Genomic DNA, 13,576 nt, shown 5'->3' with positions numbered 1-13,576 from the left:
AGAGATAAATATGAAATATTTCTGAAAATTTGGCGCCCTTATTTACAAAAGATAGGATTAAATATATAGGTGCTCCGAAGATAAAATTATTGGTTATTTGGGGAAAGAAATAAATATATATACTAAAGTTATTACGAACACCATGGAGCATGTGGGGATCTTCCGATATCCAGGCACTCTCTCTTTCTTTTATCTTCTCTCTTTTTTCTCTCTCTGTACAGGGGTATGATAGGGGGGAGGGGTTAGGGGGAGGGGTTAAGGGGAGTGGGGAAGGGTTGGTAATTTTTTCCCCCCTTTGTAACTATTTGAAAATTCAATTTAAAAATTTATTTAAAAAAGGATGTGTTGAAATTGGAAAGGGTCCCGAGGAGGTTTGCAAGAATGAGCCCAGGAATGAAGGGGTTAATGTTTGATGACTTTGGGCCTATATTCATTGGAGTTTAGAAAAATGAGTGGGGGTCTCATTAAAACCTATTGTATATTGAAAGGTCTACATAGAGTGGACATGTAAAGGATGGTTCCTGTAGTGGGGGTGCTCAGGATCAGAATACGTCCCTTTAGAACCAAGATGAGGAGGAATTTCTTTAACCAGAGGGTTGTGAATCAGTAGAATTCTCTGCTAAAGATGGTTGTGGAGGTCAAGACACTGGGAGTATTTAAAGCAGAGGTTGATAGGTTCTTGATTACATAGAAAAACATAGAAACATAGAAACCCTACAGCACAATGCAGGCCCTTCAGTCCACAAAGTTTTGCCAAACACATCCCTACCTTAGAAATTACTAGGCTTACCTATAACTCTTTATTTTACTAAGCTCCATGTACCTATCTAAAAGCATGTTAAAAGACCCTATTGTTTCCGCATCCACCACTGTTACTGGCAGCCCATTCCACACACTCACCACTCTCTGAGTAAAAAACTTACCTCTGACATCTCCTCTGTAGCTACTCCCCAGCACCTTAAACCTGTGTCCTCTTGCGGCAACTATTTCAGCCCTGAGAAAAAGCCTCTGACTATCCACACGATCAATGCCTCTCATTATCTTGTACACCTCTATCATTTCACCTCTCATCCTCCTTCGCTCCAAGGAGAAAAGCCTGAGTTCACTCAACCTATTCTCATAAGGCATGCTCCCCAATCCAGGCAACATCCTTGTAAATCTCCTCTGCACCCTTTCTATAGCTTCCACTTCCTTCCTGTAGTGAGGCGATCAGAACTGAGCACAGTACTCCAAGTGGGATCTGACCAGGGTCTTATATAGCTGCAACATTACCTCTCGGATCCTAAATTCAATTCCACGACTGATGAAGACCAATACACCGTACGCCTTCTTAACCACAGAGTCAACTTGCGCAGCTGCTTTGAGCGTCCTATGGACTCGGACCCCAAGATCCCTCTGATCTCCATGCTGCCAAGTCTTACCATTAATACTACATTCTGCCATCATATTTGACCTACCAAAATGAACCACTTCACACTTATCTGGGTTGAACTCCATCTGCCACTTTTCAGCCCAGTTTTGCATCCTATCAATGTCCTGCTGTAACCTCTGACAGCACTCCAGTAAGGGTGTCAAAGGTTATGGGGAGAAGGCGTGAGAGTGGGATTGAGAAAGATGATAAATCAGCTGTGTTGGAATGGCGGAGCTGACTCAATAGGCCAGATTGCTTAATTCTGCTCCTTTGTCTTATGGTCTTATGTTATTATACTCTTGATAAATCTCTCGGATGATAAAGATAAATTCTTGTTCTCTCAGTCTATCTCATCCTGCCCCTTTTATCTTATCTGGCTACCAGCACTGGCCTTTCTTTGTATCTGTAATGTTATATTTGTCAGTCTTTTGTTTTCCTTTGGCACTAGCTCAATGTACTTTCATTTGGAATGATCTGTATAGATGGGCTGCAAATGTGTATTTCGATACATGTGTCAATAATAAACCAATTACCAATTACCCCTGGCAGATCTTGATGTCAACCAGTGCTCAGTGCTGAATCAGTGCCATTGATGCTATACTGAATTCAACAAGCATTGCCTTTTGTTTAAAAAAGTGCATAAAGGAATCTAGCATTTGGCAGTGGTTGGGCCTCCCAGCTGCTGTACTCGCTCGGAGAATTAATTTCTTACAGGCTAGTTGATGATTGATTTAGGTGGTGCTGACTGCAGCAAGTTATGAGTTGAGTCTTTCTCCAGACCAGGTGGAAGTTCTACAAACCTATTGACTACTCCACAGAAGGATACAATGTGCGTTCATTTAATGTCACGCATCAGCAAAAGGGATATTGCTCCCAGATGTGAGTGCTCTACTGACTGACCCTCCAGCAGTGAAGCACAGGACTTGATTGCAGAGCAGGACAATCTGTCCACAAATGCAAAAAGATGAGGAGGGAGAGAGGGTTTCAGCAACAGACCTTATCCAGCCAGGGTATTTGGAGAGCATTTCTCCAGAGTGGGATTCTAATATGGTATTTCAGGAAACCTTTCTTTACCAAAGAGGTGCAGGTGTAGAGCTGCCACATGGTGGAACTACAACTACAGTCACAGAGCAGGGCCAGGTGCTGTAAAAATTTAAAAAAGACAATGTAAAAATTACAGAGACTATCAAGGTCTGAAAGTTTATGGAAGGGCAACTCCAGTATTCAGAAGGTTATAGAGGTGCATTTCCCCAGAGAAGTGCAGTATAGGATGCCACAATAGCATCGCAATTAGCACAACACTAATATAGTGAGAGTTCGGAGTTCAATTCTGGTGTCCTCTGTAAGAGTATTTGGGTTTCCCCCCAGGCGCTCCCACAGTCCAAAGGTGTACTGATTAATAAGTTAATTTGTCATTATAAATTGTCCTATGGTTACGCTAGAGTTAAATAGGCTAGGGCGATGTAACTTGTTGGACTAGAAGAGCCTATTCCACGCTCTATGTCTAAACAAATAAATCTCTTCTTTTCCTTTGGCAGAGAAAAGTAGGAAGTAACAGCAAAGGTCAGCACTCACGAAATGCTGGAGGAATACTGCAGGTCAGGCAGCATCTACTGAGGAGATCTTTGGGGCAGAAGCCTTCGTCGCGACCTGGAAGAAGGAGGAGATTAAGAAAGAGGAGGAGCATAATCTGGTGGGTGACAGGTGAATTCAGGTGAAGGGGAAGGGTCGGAAGGTGAGTGAGAGTTGAGAAAGGAATGACGTGAGAAGCTGGGAGGTGATGAGTGGAAGAGACAAAGGGTTGAAGAAGAAGAAATATGACAGGAGAGGACAGTGGACCATAGCATAAGCAGAAAAAGGTGGGAACCAGTGGGTGAAAGATGTAACTGATGTGTGAGGGAGCGGAATGAGAAGGGGGAATTGGAGAAAAGAAAAGGGAAAAGCAAAATAGAGAGGCAGAGTGAAATGGTTACTAGACGTTGTTAATACTATCATTTCTCAGCTCAAACGTCAACTATTCATTTCCCTCCATAGATGCAGCCTGATCTGCTGAATTCCTCCAGTAACTTGTGTTTTTTTTTACAGATTTCCACTTATGTCTGAATGACAGCAGGGAATCATTCATGGATTTGTTATGCATAATGCAATTAACTTGTATACAAAAATCAGTACTTTTAAACAAACGGACTGATTCTGCACTTTGCCTGTGTGACAAACCAACAGGCTACTTCCTGCATGCAAATCTGAAATACCCATTATCACCCAATGCATATACCACTTTGCTCTGTAGCACTAGAGCATGAATAAGTGACAATGAATCTCTGTAACCTTGACCAGGAAAGCAAAGCTTAATGGAAGGAACTTCTGTTGAATGATTTAAAGTAGCACTGGAAGGTTCTGATACTTTCTCCTCTAATAAACCAATAATCATTCAAGGTCTTTGAAAATGAGGGAGAAGGTGGTGGTGATAATCATAGAATCATGAAGTCTGTGATTCACAAAGTCATACAGCACAGAAGCAAGCCCTTCAAACTTCTGATCCCTTGCTGACCACCAATCACTCATTTAACTCCAATCCTATACCAAACCTTTTCTCCCCATGACAACATATGCCAGCAATATTAAACCTGACTCTGATTCCATCCGCATTCCCGCCAAATTCCCTCCAGATTCTACCTCTTACCAAATCTGTACTGGTCAATTAACTTACAAATCATTTTTGTGATTCGTGAGCAAAGCCTTAAAGCCCTGCGGATATACAGGGCGTCACAGGGAGAACACACAGACAGCACCGGAGGTGAGGATTGAACCTGGGACACTGCAGCTGTGAGACAGCAGCTCTACAAACTGTGCTACCGAATCTGATCTACTGAGGATTTGAAGTGATGGTCCATGACCATTCTGGATCCCGCTGGATGTTAGGAAATGAGGGTGCCCAATATCTTATGTGCACAAGTACTTTTCCTATTATACCTCTCTATCTCTTGTACTGGTTCCTGGTTTAGGAATTCTAGCTGGAGATTGCATGAACAAATTGTTACTTCACAGGCAACCTGCAAATTTGCAGGCAGTACAATGCTTAACACACCAAGGGCAAGGAACAATGATGCTTACAAAGGCTACACCTCGCACATTTATTTCTGCGCTAGATTCACTCCTCCCAGCCCTGAGATGTCAGAGACAGCAGTGTTTAACATTCAGTTTAAAGTGTCTTGAGCGTCGGTGTGAAGATCTAGGTGTCTGAGTCAAAAGAAGCTGTATGAACACACTGTAATTATTGAATTGTTCTGTTGTTACCTTTGATTTTTAGCATCTAAAAATGTCATGTAATATGAGGTCAGGGAGCCTCTTCCGTTATGATGCCTACATGAGTGCTGAATAAAGAATTCTGTATCACTAGCTTCAGTGTCTCCCACTGACTTTGGTCACCATCACAGCACCAATAAAAGGTCTTGACCTGATAGTTTTTGTTAGGAAATCTCCTTTTTCACTCAAGTCTCAGACCCAGATATTCTTTCGGAGACTCTTCACTTGCAGGACACGGAGAGCAGTCCCTCCAGAGGGCAATGACTCTGCTTACAATCAGTACACAATTCTCTTCATAGCTGGTTCTAACAGGTATGGTTTGTTCAACATTTCCGTATTTGGTATTGTTCGAAGCAAGCTGGAGTAAGAAACACCTGAGTCATGTAGACTCATGGTGTACAGCAGTAGGACAGAGGGCAATATCACATACTGTTATGTCTACAGCAGTAGGTCATAGGGCAATATCACATACTGTTATGTCTACAGCAGTAGGCCAAAGGGCAACACCAGAGTTTGCTGCTGATCCAGGCATTAAGAAATACAGACATACCGTTCTATAGTCTCGCCAAGGTTTTTGCTTGATCTATTTGGCAAATGTCCTAGCAACACACACAAAATGCTGAAGGAACTCAGCAGCCCAGGCAACATCTAGAAAAAAGAGTATAGCCAACGTTTCAGGCTGAAACCCTTCGGCAGGACTGGAGAAAAAAGTGGAGGAGTAGATTTAAAAGGTGTGGTGGAGGAGAGAGAGAAGTACAAGGAGATAGGTAAAACCTGGAGTGGGAAGGATGAAGTGAAGAGCTAGGAAGTTGATTGATGAAATAGACAGAAGGCGGCCATGCAGGAAAGGAAAGGGTGCAAGAGCACTAGAGGGAGTCAATGAGCAGGCAAGGAGATAAGGTGAGAGAGGGAAAAGGGGATGGGAAATGGTGAAGGAGGGGATGGGGGGCATTACAGGAAGTCTGAGAAATCGAAGCTCATGCCATCAGACTGGAGGCTACTCAAATGGAATATAAAGTGTTATCTCTCCAACGTAAGTGTGGCCTCATCACAACAGTGGAGGAGGCCATGGATGGACATATTGGAATGGGAACAGGAAGTGGAATTAAAATGGGTGGCCACTGGGAGATCCCACTTCTTCTAGCGGATGAAGCGTGGGTTTTCAGCAAAGTGGTCTCCCAATTTACGTCAGGTCTCACCGATATACAGGAGGCTGCACCGGGAGCACCAAGCACAGTATATGATCCCAACAGGCTCACAGATGAAGTGCTGCCTAACCTGGAAGGACTGCTTAAGGCCCTGAAATGTATTGAGGGAGGAGGTGTAGGGACAGGAGTAGCATTTGTTCCACTTGCAAGGGTAAGTGCCATGAGGGAGATCACTGGGCACAATTTCGCTGTCCATTTCCTTCCGCAGATGCTGAATAACCCATTGAGTTCCTTCAGCAGCTAATTTTAACTGCAGCTTCCAGCATCTACAATCTCTTGTGGCAGCAAACATGATCTTTGGTGGCAGAGCCAGCAACAAAAAAGATTCAGGGCTGCATTCAATGACAGTGACATTATTTAATAACAAGCCCAAGAAGATTTATTATAGCAACAGAGCCAGTGAATGTACAGTATATGTTCAATCCTTATAATCACAGGCAACTGATGATTGTTCACAGTGATCCATTGCATGGCCATAAGAACTTCTATGATAGGTAAGAAAGATAAGGCACTTGAGGTCTGGGGATTACGACAGTTCATCCTCCCATATTTGATAATCTTTCCTTTTCATCCCTTTTCTTTGTAAGTGTAACCTTTGATTTGATCCATTCTATATTGACTCAGATTAATATACTCACTTCACAATATCAGAGCTCAGAATAAATGGCATCCCATTTAATATCCTTTCAGGACCTTATTGTGAGTCAATAAATCTAATTACTTTATAAAAGTCATGAATTTACCTGCATCTCAGGCAGCTTACACACCAGTCTGAAAGTATCAATTTATCCTCAGGAGTCTATTGTATAATTTTTGCACTGCAGCCAAAATTTAACAAGCTTTCATTTTTCTCTTTGATTGTTTGGAGTGTACTAGGCTGGCACCTCATTATCGCATACAACATGTATGGTGTTAAAATAGCCAAGGGTGAAGCTGAATGAGATCTAGGAGTTTTAGTAGATTCGACGTATGACAAGTCCAATCACTTGAAAGAATCAATCACCAAAGCAAATGGGAAGATGAATTAAATGACCAAAGCAGAAGAATACCAGTTATGTTCAGAGTTTTTTGCTTAAACAATACAAATGCCACTGAGTCCAGTTCTTAACACTTCAGAGATGAACCACTGTTTTACAATGCCCCTTAAATCAGTGAGGGAACTCATTGTTCGCAGAGGGTTAGGAATGCCAGCAAAATGGGGTAGCTGCTACAATTCAAAGCCAAGTAGCCAGTGAAGGAGAAACATCTTGCCCGGTGGGATTCATTTGAAACTGCATACCTCATCGGGAGTGAGTCATTTTTTGAAGTAGCAAGTGAGTGTGCGATATCTTGCAGACTGGGAGCCATTTGGAACTGCAAGTCCCATCAAGAGTGAGTGGTCATTTAAAATAATGAGTGGGAGAGCGACATCTTGGAGGTGGGAGGTGCTTTAAGCCGCGGATCTCATTGGGAGTGTGTCACTGTTTGAAATAATGAGTGAGAGAGCAACATCCTGCAGGGCAGGAGCTGTTTGAAACTACAAATCTCATGAGGGTTGAATTTTATTTGAGCCTATAAAAAGAAGGTGAAAGTGGAGCCACCATTCTTGGAGAGGGGCAGCGCTAGAGTGGTCCAGCGTAGGCTAAACAGGCTTGGGCAAACACAGATGCATGCTCTAAGTAAGCTTCTAGTATTTTTACTTCTGTTAGTACATAGCGAGTGGACTGAGAATGGGTCCAGATTTAGTGATATGTTCCTTGTGTGAGATGTGGAATTCTGGGAGACATCCAGTCTTCCTGATAACAACATCTGCACATTGTGCACTGAGCTCTAGCTCCTTAGTGACCATGTTAAGGAATTGGAGCCGCAGCTTGATGACCTCCGGTTCACATGGGAAAATGAGGAGGTGATAGATAGGAACTACAGTGAGGTAGACATCCCTAAGTTGCAGGAGGCAGGTAGCTATTTGAATGTCAAAACAGGAAAATGGAAAAGGCAGCCTGTGCAGAGTACTCCTGAGGTCTTTCCCATCAATAATGTATAGTGTTTTAGATACTGGACTAGATATAGGGCATTGGAACTGCTTCTGGGAGAGGTGGGACCAGTACCGTCTGGATGGTCTACATCTGAGCAGGGCCGGGATCAATGTCCTTGGGAGACTGTTTGCTAGTGCTGTTGTATTATGGCAGGGGATGGGAACCTGCACAGAAGAGGGAAGTGATGCAGAGACCAAAGCTAGAGTTAGTGAAGAAAAAATTAACAGTAGAGTGCATAAAAGTAAAAAGCAAAAATCGCATAGGTCCCTAGATTCTAAAAGGACAATGAGTATATGGGCACTTTACCTAAATGCTTGTAGTATTAGAAACAAAGTTAGTGAGCTTGTGGCACAGATCAGTACCAAGGTATATGGTTTAGTGGCCATTACAGAAACCTGGTTGCAAGGTGGAAATACTGGGGATTAAATATCCAAGGGTATCAGGTAATATGGAAAGACAGGCAGGAAAGCAGAGGAGGTGGGGTAGTGCTCTTGATTAGAGATGAGATCAGGGCAATTGTGAGAGACGATATAAGATCTACAGAGCAGAATGTTGAATCCATCTGGGTAGAGATTAAGAATAATAAAGGGAAAAAATCACTGGTGGATGTTGTCTATAGGCCACCTAATAAAAATATTACAGTGGCAGAGGCAATTAACCAAGAAAAAACTGAGGCTTGTAAGAACAGAACGGCAATTGTCATGGGGGATTTTAACTTCCACATAAATTGGGTGAATCAGGTTGGTCAATGGAGTCTTGAGGAGGACTTCATAGAATGCATCCGTGATGGCTTTCTTGAGCAGCATGTTAGTGAACCTACAAGGAAAATACGATCTTAGATCTAGTCCTGTGCAATGAGACAGGTAAGATTAACAATCTTGTAGTCAGGGATCCTCTTGGATAGAGTGATAATAGTCTGATTGAATTTTGCATACAGATGGAGGATGAAATAGTTAGATCTAAAACTAGCGTATTATGCTTGAACAAGGGAGACTACAACAGGATGAGGGAGGAGTTGGCTAATGTGGACTGGGAGCACAGGCTATTTGGTAGGACAGTGAAATACTTCCAAAGAGATTTTTCAAAAGAAGTATATTCCAGTCCAAAGTAAAGACAGTAAGTGTGGGGAGAGCCAGCCTTGGATAACTAAGGAAATAAAAGATAGTATCAAATTAAAAGTCATTATGAGTAGTGGGAGACTGGGGGATAGGGAAAGCTTTAAAAAGCAACAGAGAGCAACTAAACAAGAAATAAGGAAAGGGAAGATAGATTATGAATGTAAATTAGCACAAAATATAAAAACGGATAGCAAAAGTTTTTATAAATATATAAAGCGGAAGAGGATGGCGAAAGTCAATGTAGGTCCCTTGGAAGACGAGAAGGGGAAATTGACCGGGTGATAAGGAAATGGCTGAGGCATTGAACCACTATTTTGTGTCAGTCTCCATGGTGGAGGACACATCTAATATGCCAGAGGAGGATGTTATGGATGAAATGGGAGGTGAGGTTTGTTTGTTTGTTATGTCCATGTCATATGACATAGCTAATCATGGTCTTTCTGTGACCATGATTGTTCTTGGCAAGTTTTTCTGCAGAAGTGATTTGCCATTGCCTTCTTCCAGGCAGTGTCTTTACAAGCAACGCACACAAAATGCTGGTGGAATACAGCAGGCCAGGCAGCATCTATAGGGAGAAGTACTGTGGACGTTTCGGGCCGAGACCCAACACACACATTTTGTATGTGTTGCTTGAATTTCCAGCATCTGCAGATTTCTTCGTGTTAGTGTCTTTACAAGACAGGTTACCCCAGCTATTATGAATACTCTTCAGAGATTGTCTGCCTGGTGTCAGTCATTGCAAAATTGGAACTTGTGATGTGCACCAGCTGCTCATACGACCATCCACCACCTGCTCCCATGGCTTCATGTTACCCTGAAAAGGTTGGGGGAGGGGTGGTTAAGCAAGTGCTACACCTTGTCCAAGGGTGACCTGCAGGCTAGCAGATGGAAAGAGTGCCTTATGCCTCCTTTGGTAGAGACATATCTCCACCCTATGACCCAAATACAATAGGGTTTGACTTAAAAGGAATAAGCTTGAAATTGCTATGTTTTGCAAAATAAACCAGGGCTATAGAAGTTGAATACACAGATCGGTAAAATATAAATAAGGATCTACTTTCCTTCACAATCCAAAGTCCCATGCAAATGCCATTCTCTGTCAGACAATGGTTGACCTGCTGTGCTTTTCCAGCATTTAATGTTTATATTTCAGATTCCCATCATTCACGGTTTCACTTTTTATCTCAAATGTCACAAAGGAACAATAGGCAAGGACTTCCTGCCCAGTTTCACTTGACTTTCCCAATACAGAAACTAACCATAGCAGGAAATTTTTGTCTGCAACTACCTGTTACAATGTGTTACCTTCCCAGTGCAATAGAAAAAAATCTAACGAATTGACCTGATTGAGATTGAATGGTTTAACACATCAGAATCCCATGTTTGAAGAGATTTCAATACTCCCTTAATAACAGCAAGTACTTAAACAAACATCGCGGTACACTCAAAATTGCGGTGTAACTACATAAACTACCTTCAGAATATTTTCCCAAAGATGGCTTTACAAAAAAATAATACTGTGAGCTGTATAATAAAACTATTCAGTAGTTAACTCAATATCACACTCACCAGGTCTTTGTAAAACTCTTTTCCTGTGTGCTTCCCTTGCTTCACTGAGTGTATAGAGACCTCGATTCTTCACCTTCCCAAGAGTTACATGCAAACAATAACCAAAGGAGATATCTGTATGAAAATTAAATCTCCTTTTGAAGTAGATGTTTCAGAACCACACTTCAGAATGCCCTTGAACAGAAAATCTTACAAAAAGTAATGGATACAGCCCAGTCCATCACGGGTAAAGCATTTCCCCACCATTGAGCACATCTACACAAAATGTTGTCAAAGAAAAGCAGCATTCATCAGCAAGGAATGCCACCACCCAGGACATGCTCTCTTCTCACTGCTGCCATCAGAAAGAAAGTACAGGAGCCTCAGGACTCACAGCACCAGGTTCAGGAACTATTATTACCCTTGACAATCAGGCTCTTGAAATAGAGGGGATAGCTTCACTGGCCTCATCACTGAATTGTTCCCACAACCTATGGACTCACTTTCAAGAACGTTTTATCTCATGTTCTCAATATTTATTTCTTATTTACTTCTTCTTATTATTATTATTATTAATTTATTTTTGTTGTATTTTGCACACTGATTGAACGTCCGGTTGGTGCAGTCTTTCACTGATTCCATTATGGTTATTATTCTATGCCCGCATGCTGACATATATGAACTTTGATAAAAAATTTACTTTGAACTTTGGAGAATGGTTTTGAAAGAGTACTGTATTCAGTTGTAGGAAGAAACTTTTTAATCACGATCTACTTTGTCTTGAAACTACTGACAAGCTGTGCATAGATTTAAATAACAAACATCAGATTAAAACCTTCATGCTCAATACAGAAACTGCAATGGATTTTATGAGTCAGTAGCAAATTTCACTGATCCTCTATCAACAGTGCTATGCATTAAAAGTGTTTCTAGAGTGTATCTCATGTCCATAAGACCATAAGAGATTGATAGATAAGAGCAAAATTAGGGCAATCGAGTCTGCTCCGCCATTCCATCACTGCTGATTTATATCCTCCTGTTGTGAGAAATCAGGTTTGTGCATTTGGTGAGTGAGAACAGAAGTGATTCACAACCAATAAGTAGGTTGAGTATTTATTTACAAGACAAGGCAGACACTAACATTCAGTAAGCTCTTTAACAAATGTTTATCAAAATTGACCACCCCAAGTGGCAATACAAAACAAACACTAATAATAAAAAGATTTGAAAAGACAAAACAAACACGGAGCATGCCTAGAGTGGCAAATACTTATCTGAAGTGTTCACCTGGGCCCTCTATTCTGCGGCACTCCTCCACTGTTTACTGTTCCTATGGCACCCTTGACTACCTGTTCCATGGCGATCCAGAAAGCCAAAAAGGGTCGCGTGGTTACCGCGCTCCAGGTTTAAACACTGCCGGCACCATGATGTCACCAGCCAAACTGAAGGTATAATACACAGGCCAGTCTACGTCTCCCAGAGAGAAGCCGCTTTCAATGAGCAGGTAAATTAGACATTGCAACACCCTCTCAACCACATTCGAATCAAGTCAAGTTTATTGTTATTTAACTATATACATGCATACTGTCAAATGATACATTTCCCTGGACCAGGGTATGAAGCACATAGTACACATAACACACATATAACACTCTATAATTCAGGAAAGTAAGGATAAAATCAACAGTTGAATTACACATATAAAAAACTAAAGTACCTAAATTAAATTTTGTAAGGTACAGAACAGATTAACTAGTGACACTTCGAGTACAATGTGGCAGGGAGTTCAGAAGCCTATTGGCCTGAGGGAAGAAACTGTTTCCCATCATGACTTCTTGTTTTTATACCTGATGGCAGGGAGTCAAAGAGGATGTTGGATGGTTGGGTGGAACCCTTAATAATACAAAAGACCCTGCATACAGAATGCTTCTGATAAATATCTCCATTGGGTGGTAGGGAGACTTCTATGATCCTCTCAGCCATTCTCACGGTCCTTTGTAGGGAATTCAGGTCCATTGCTTGACTGTTCCCATACCAGATGGAGATTCAACTTGTCAGGATGCTCTCAATGGTGTTCCTGTAAAATTTAGTTTCGGCTCTGTAACCATTGATACTTTTACTAATCAGAAAACTATCAACCTCTGCTATAAATATACCCAATGAATTGGCCTTCACAGCAGTCTTTGGTAATGAATTCCACAGATTTATCACCCCCGGCTAAAAAAATTCCCCCGTACCTCTTTTCTAAAGAGATATTCTTTTATTCTGAGGCTGTGCCCTCCGGTCCTAGATTGTCTCATGATTGAAATGGCCTCTCTGTCCCTTTTGCAAAATCTCAAAACATTCTGTTGGCAATCTTCAAGTGCAGTCTTTGTTGTAGTGTTCTGAAGAAGAAGAAGAAGAAGAAGAAGAAGAAGAAGAAGAAGAAGAAGAAGAAGAAGAAGAAGAAGAAGAAGAAGAAAACCCTTAACTCCAAGTGGAGTAATTTTTAGCAGGTTTTCTTATTTTTACGAGACCAAGTTGCTAGCTCAACACTCAACCCAGCATGGATGGAAAGCGTGCATGGGAGCCGGCTGGATTTGAACTCAGGAGCCTTTGCTCCAAAGTCCAGCACTGATGCCACTACGCCACCAGCTGGCTAGTCAAATTATCAGCTTTAGTAATATTGATTGAGGATTTTCATTAGCTTAAAGAACTAATGATAACACTATTGTACTTCTTTGAAATAGTGCCAGAGACTCTTTCATGCTCATCTACCCTTTATTGCATCAGTGCTCCTTCTGCGTTGCCCTACAATGGTATCCTGGAGCTTTGCATCTGGAATGTGAGCTGAACTCAGAATCTACTAATGGGTGAGCATAATAGGTGTGATCACTATTCCAGATTTCACAAAATGATTCCTAATTCCCTGCTTCTGTCAAGTTAAGGTGGGGGACCCCATTCTAATAGGTAAAATCTCATTCATTGACC

General features: G+C 41.7%; 1 long non-coding RNA gene across 1 annotated transcript in view; it reads right to left on the bottom strand.

Moving 5' to 3' along the window:
* Positions 1 to 11,362, bottom strand: part of LOC132398944 (uncharacterized) — a 40,557-nt gene extending 29,195 nt beyond the window's left edge. Inside the window, exon 1 of the long non-coding RNA XR_009513851.1 lies at positions 10,628 to 11,362. This is a non-coding gene — a long non-coding RNA (uncharacterized LOC132398944). The remainder of the gene's footprint in view (positions 1 to 10,627) is intronic.
* Between the last annotated feature and the right edge of the window lie 2,214 nt (positions 11,363 to 13,576).

The sequence above is a fragment of the Hypanus sabinus genome, chromosome 9 (assembly GCF_030144855.1).
Source record: "Hypanus sabinus isolate sHypSab1 chromosome 9, sHypSab1.hap1, whole genome shotgun sequence".
Classification (NCBI taxonomy): Eukaryota; Metazoa; Chordata; class Chondrichthyes; order Myliobatiformes; family Dasyatidae; genus Hypanus; species Hypanus sabinus.
The sequence above is the reverse complement of the archived record's forward strand: the minus strand, read 5'-3'. Positions and strand labels throughout refer to the sequence as shown.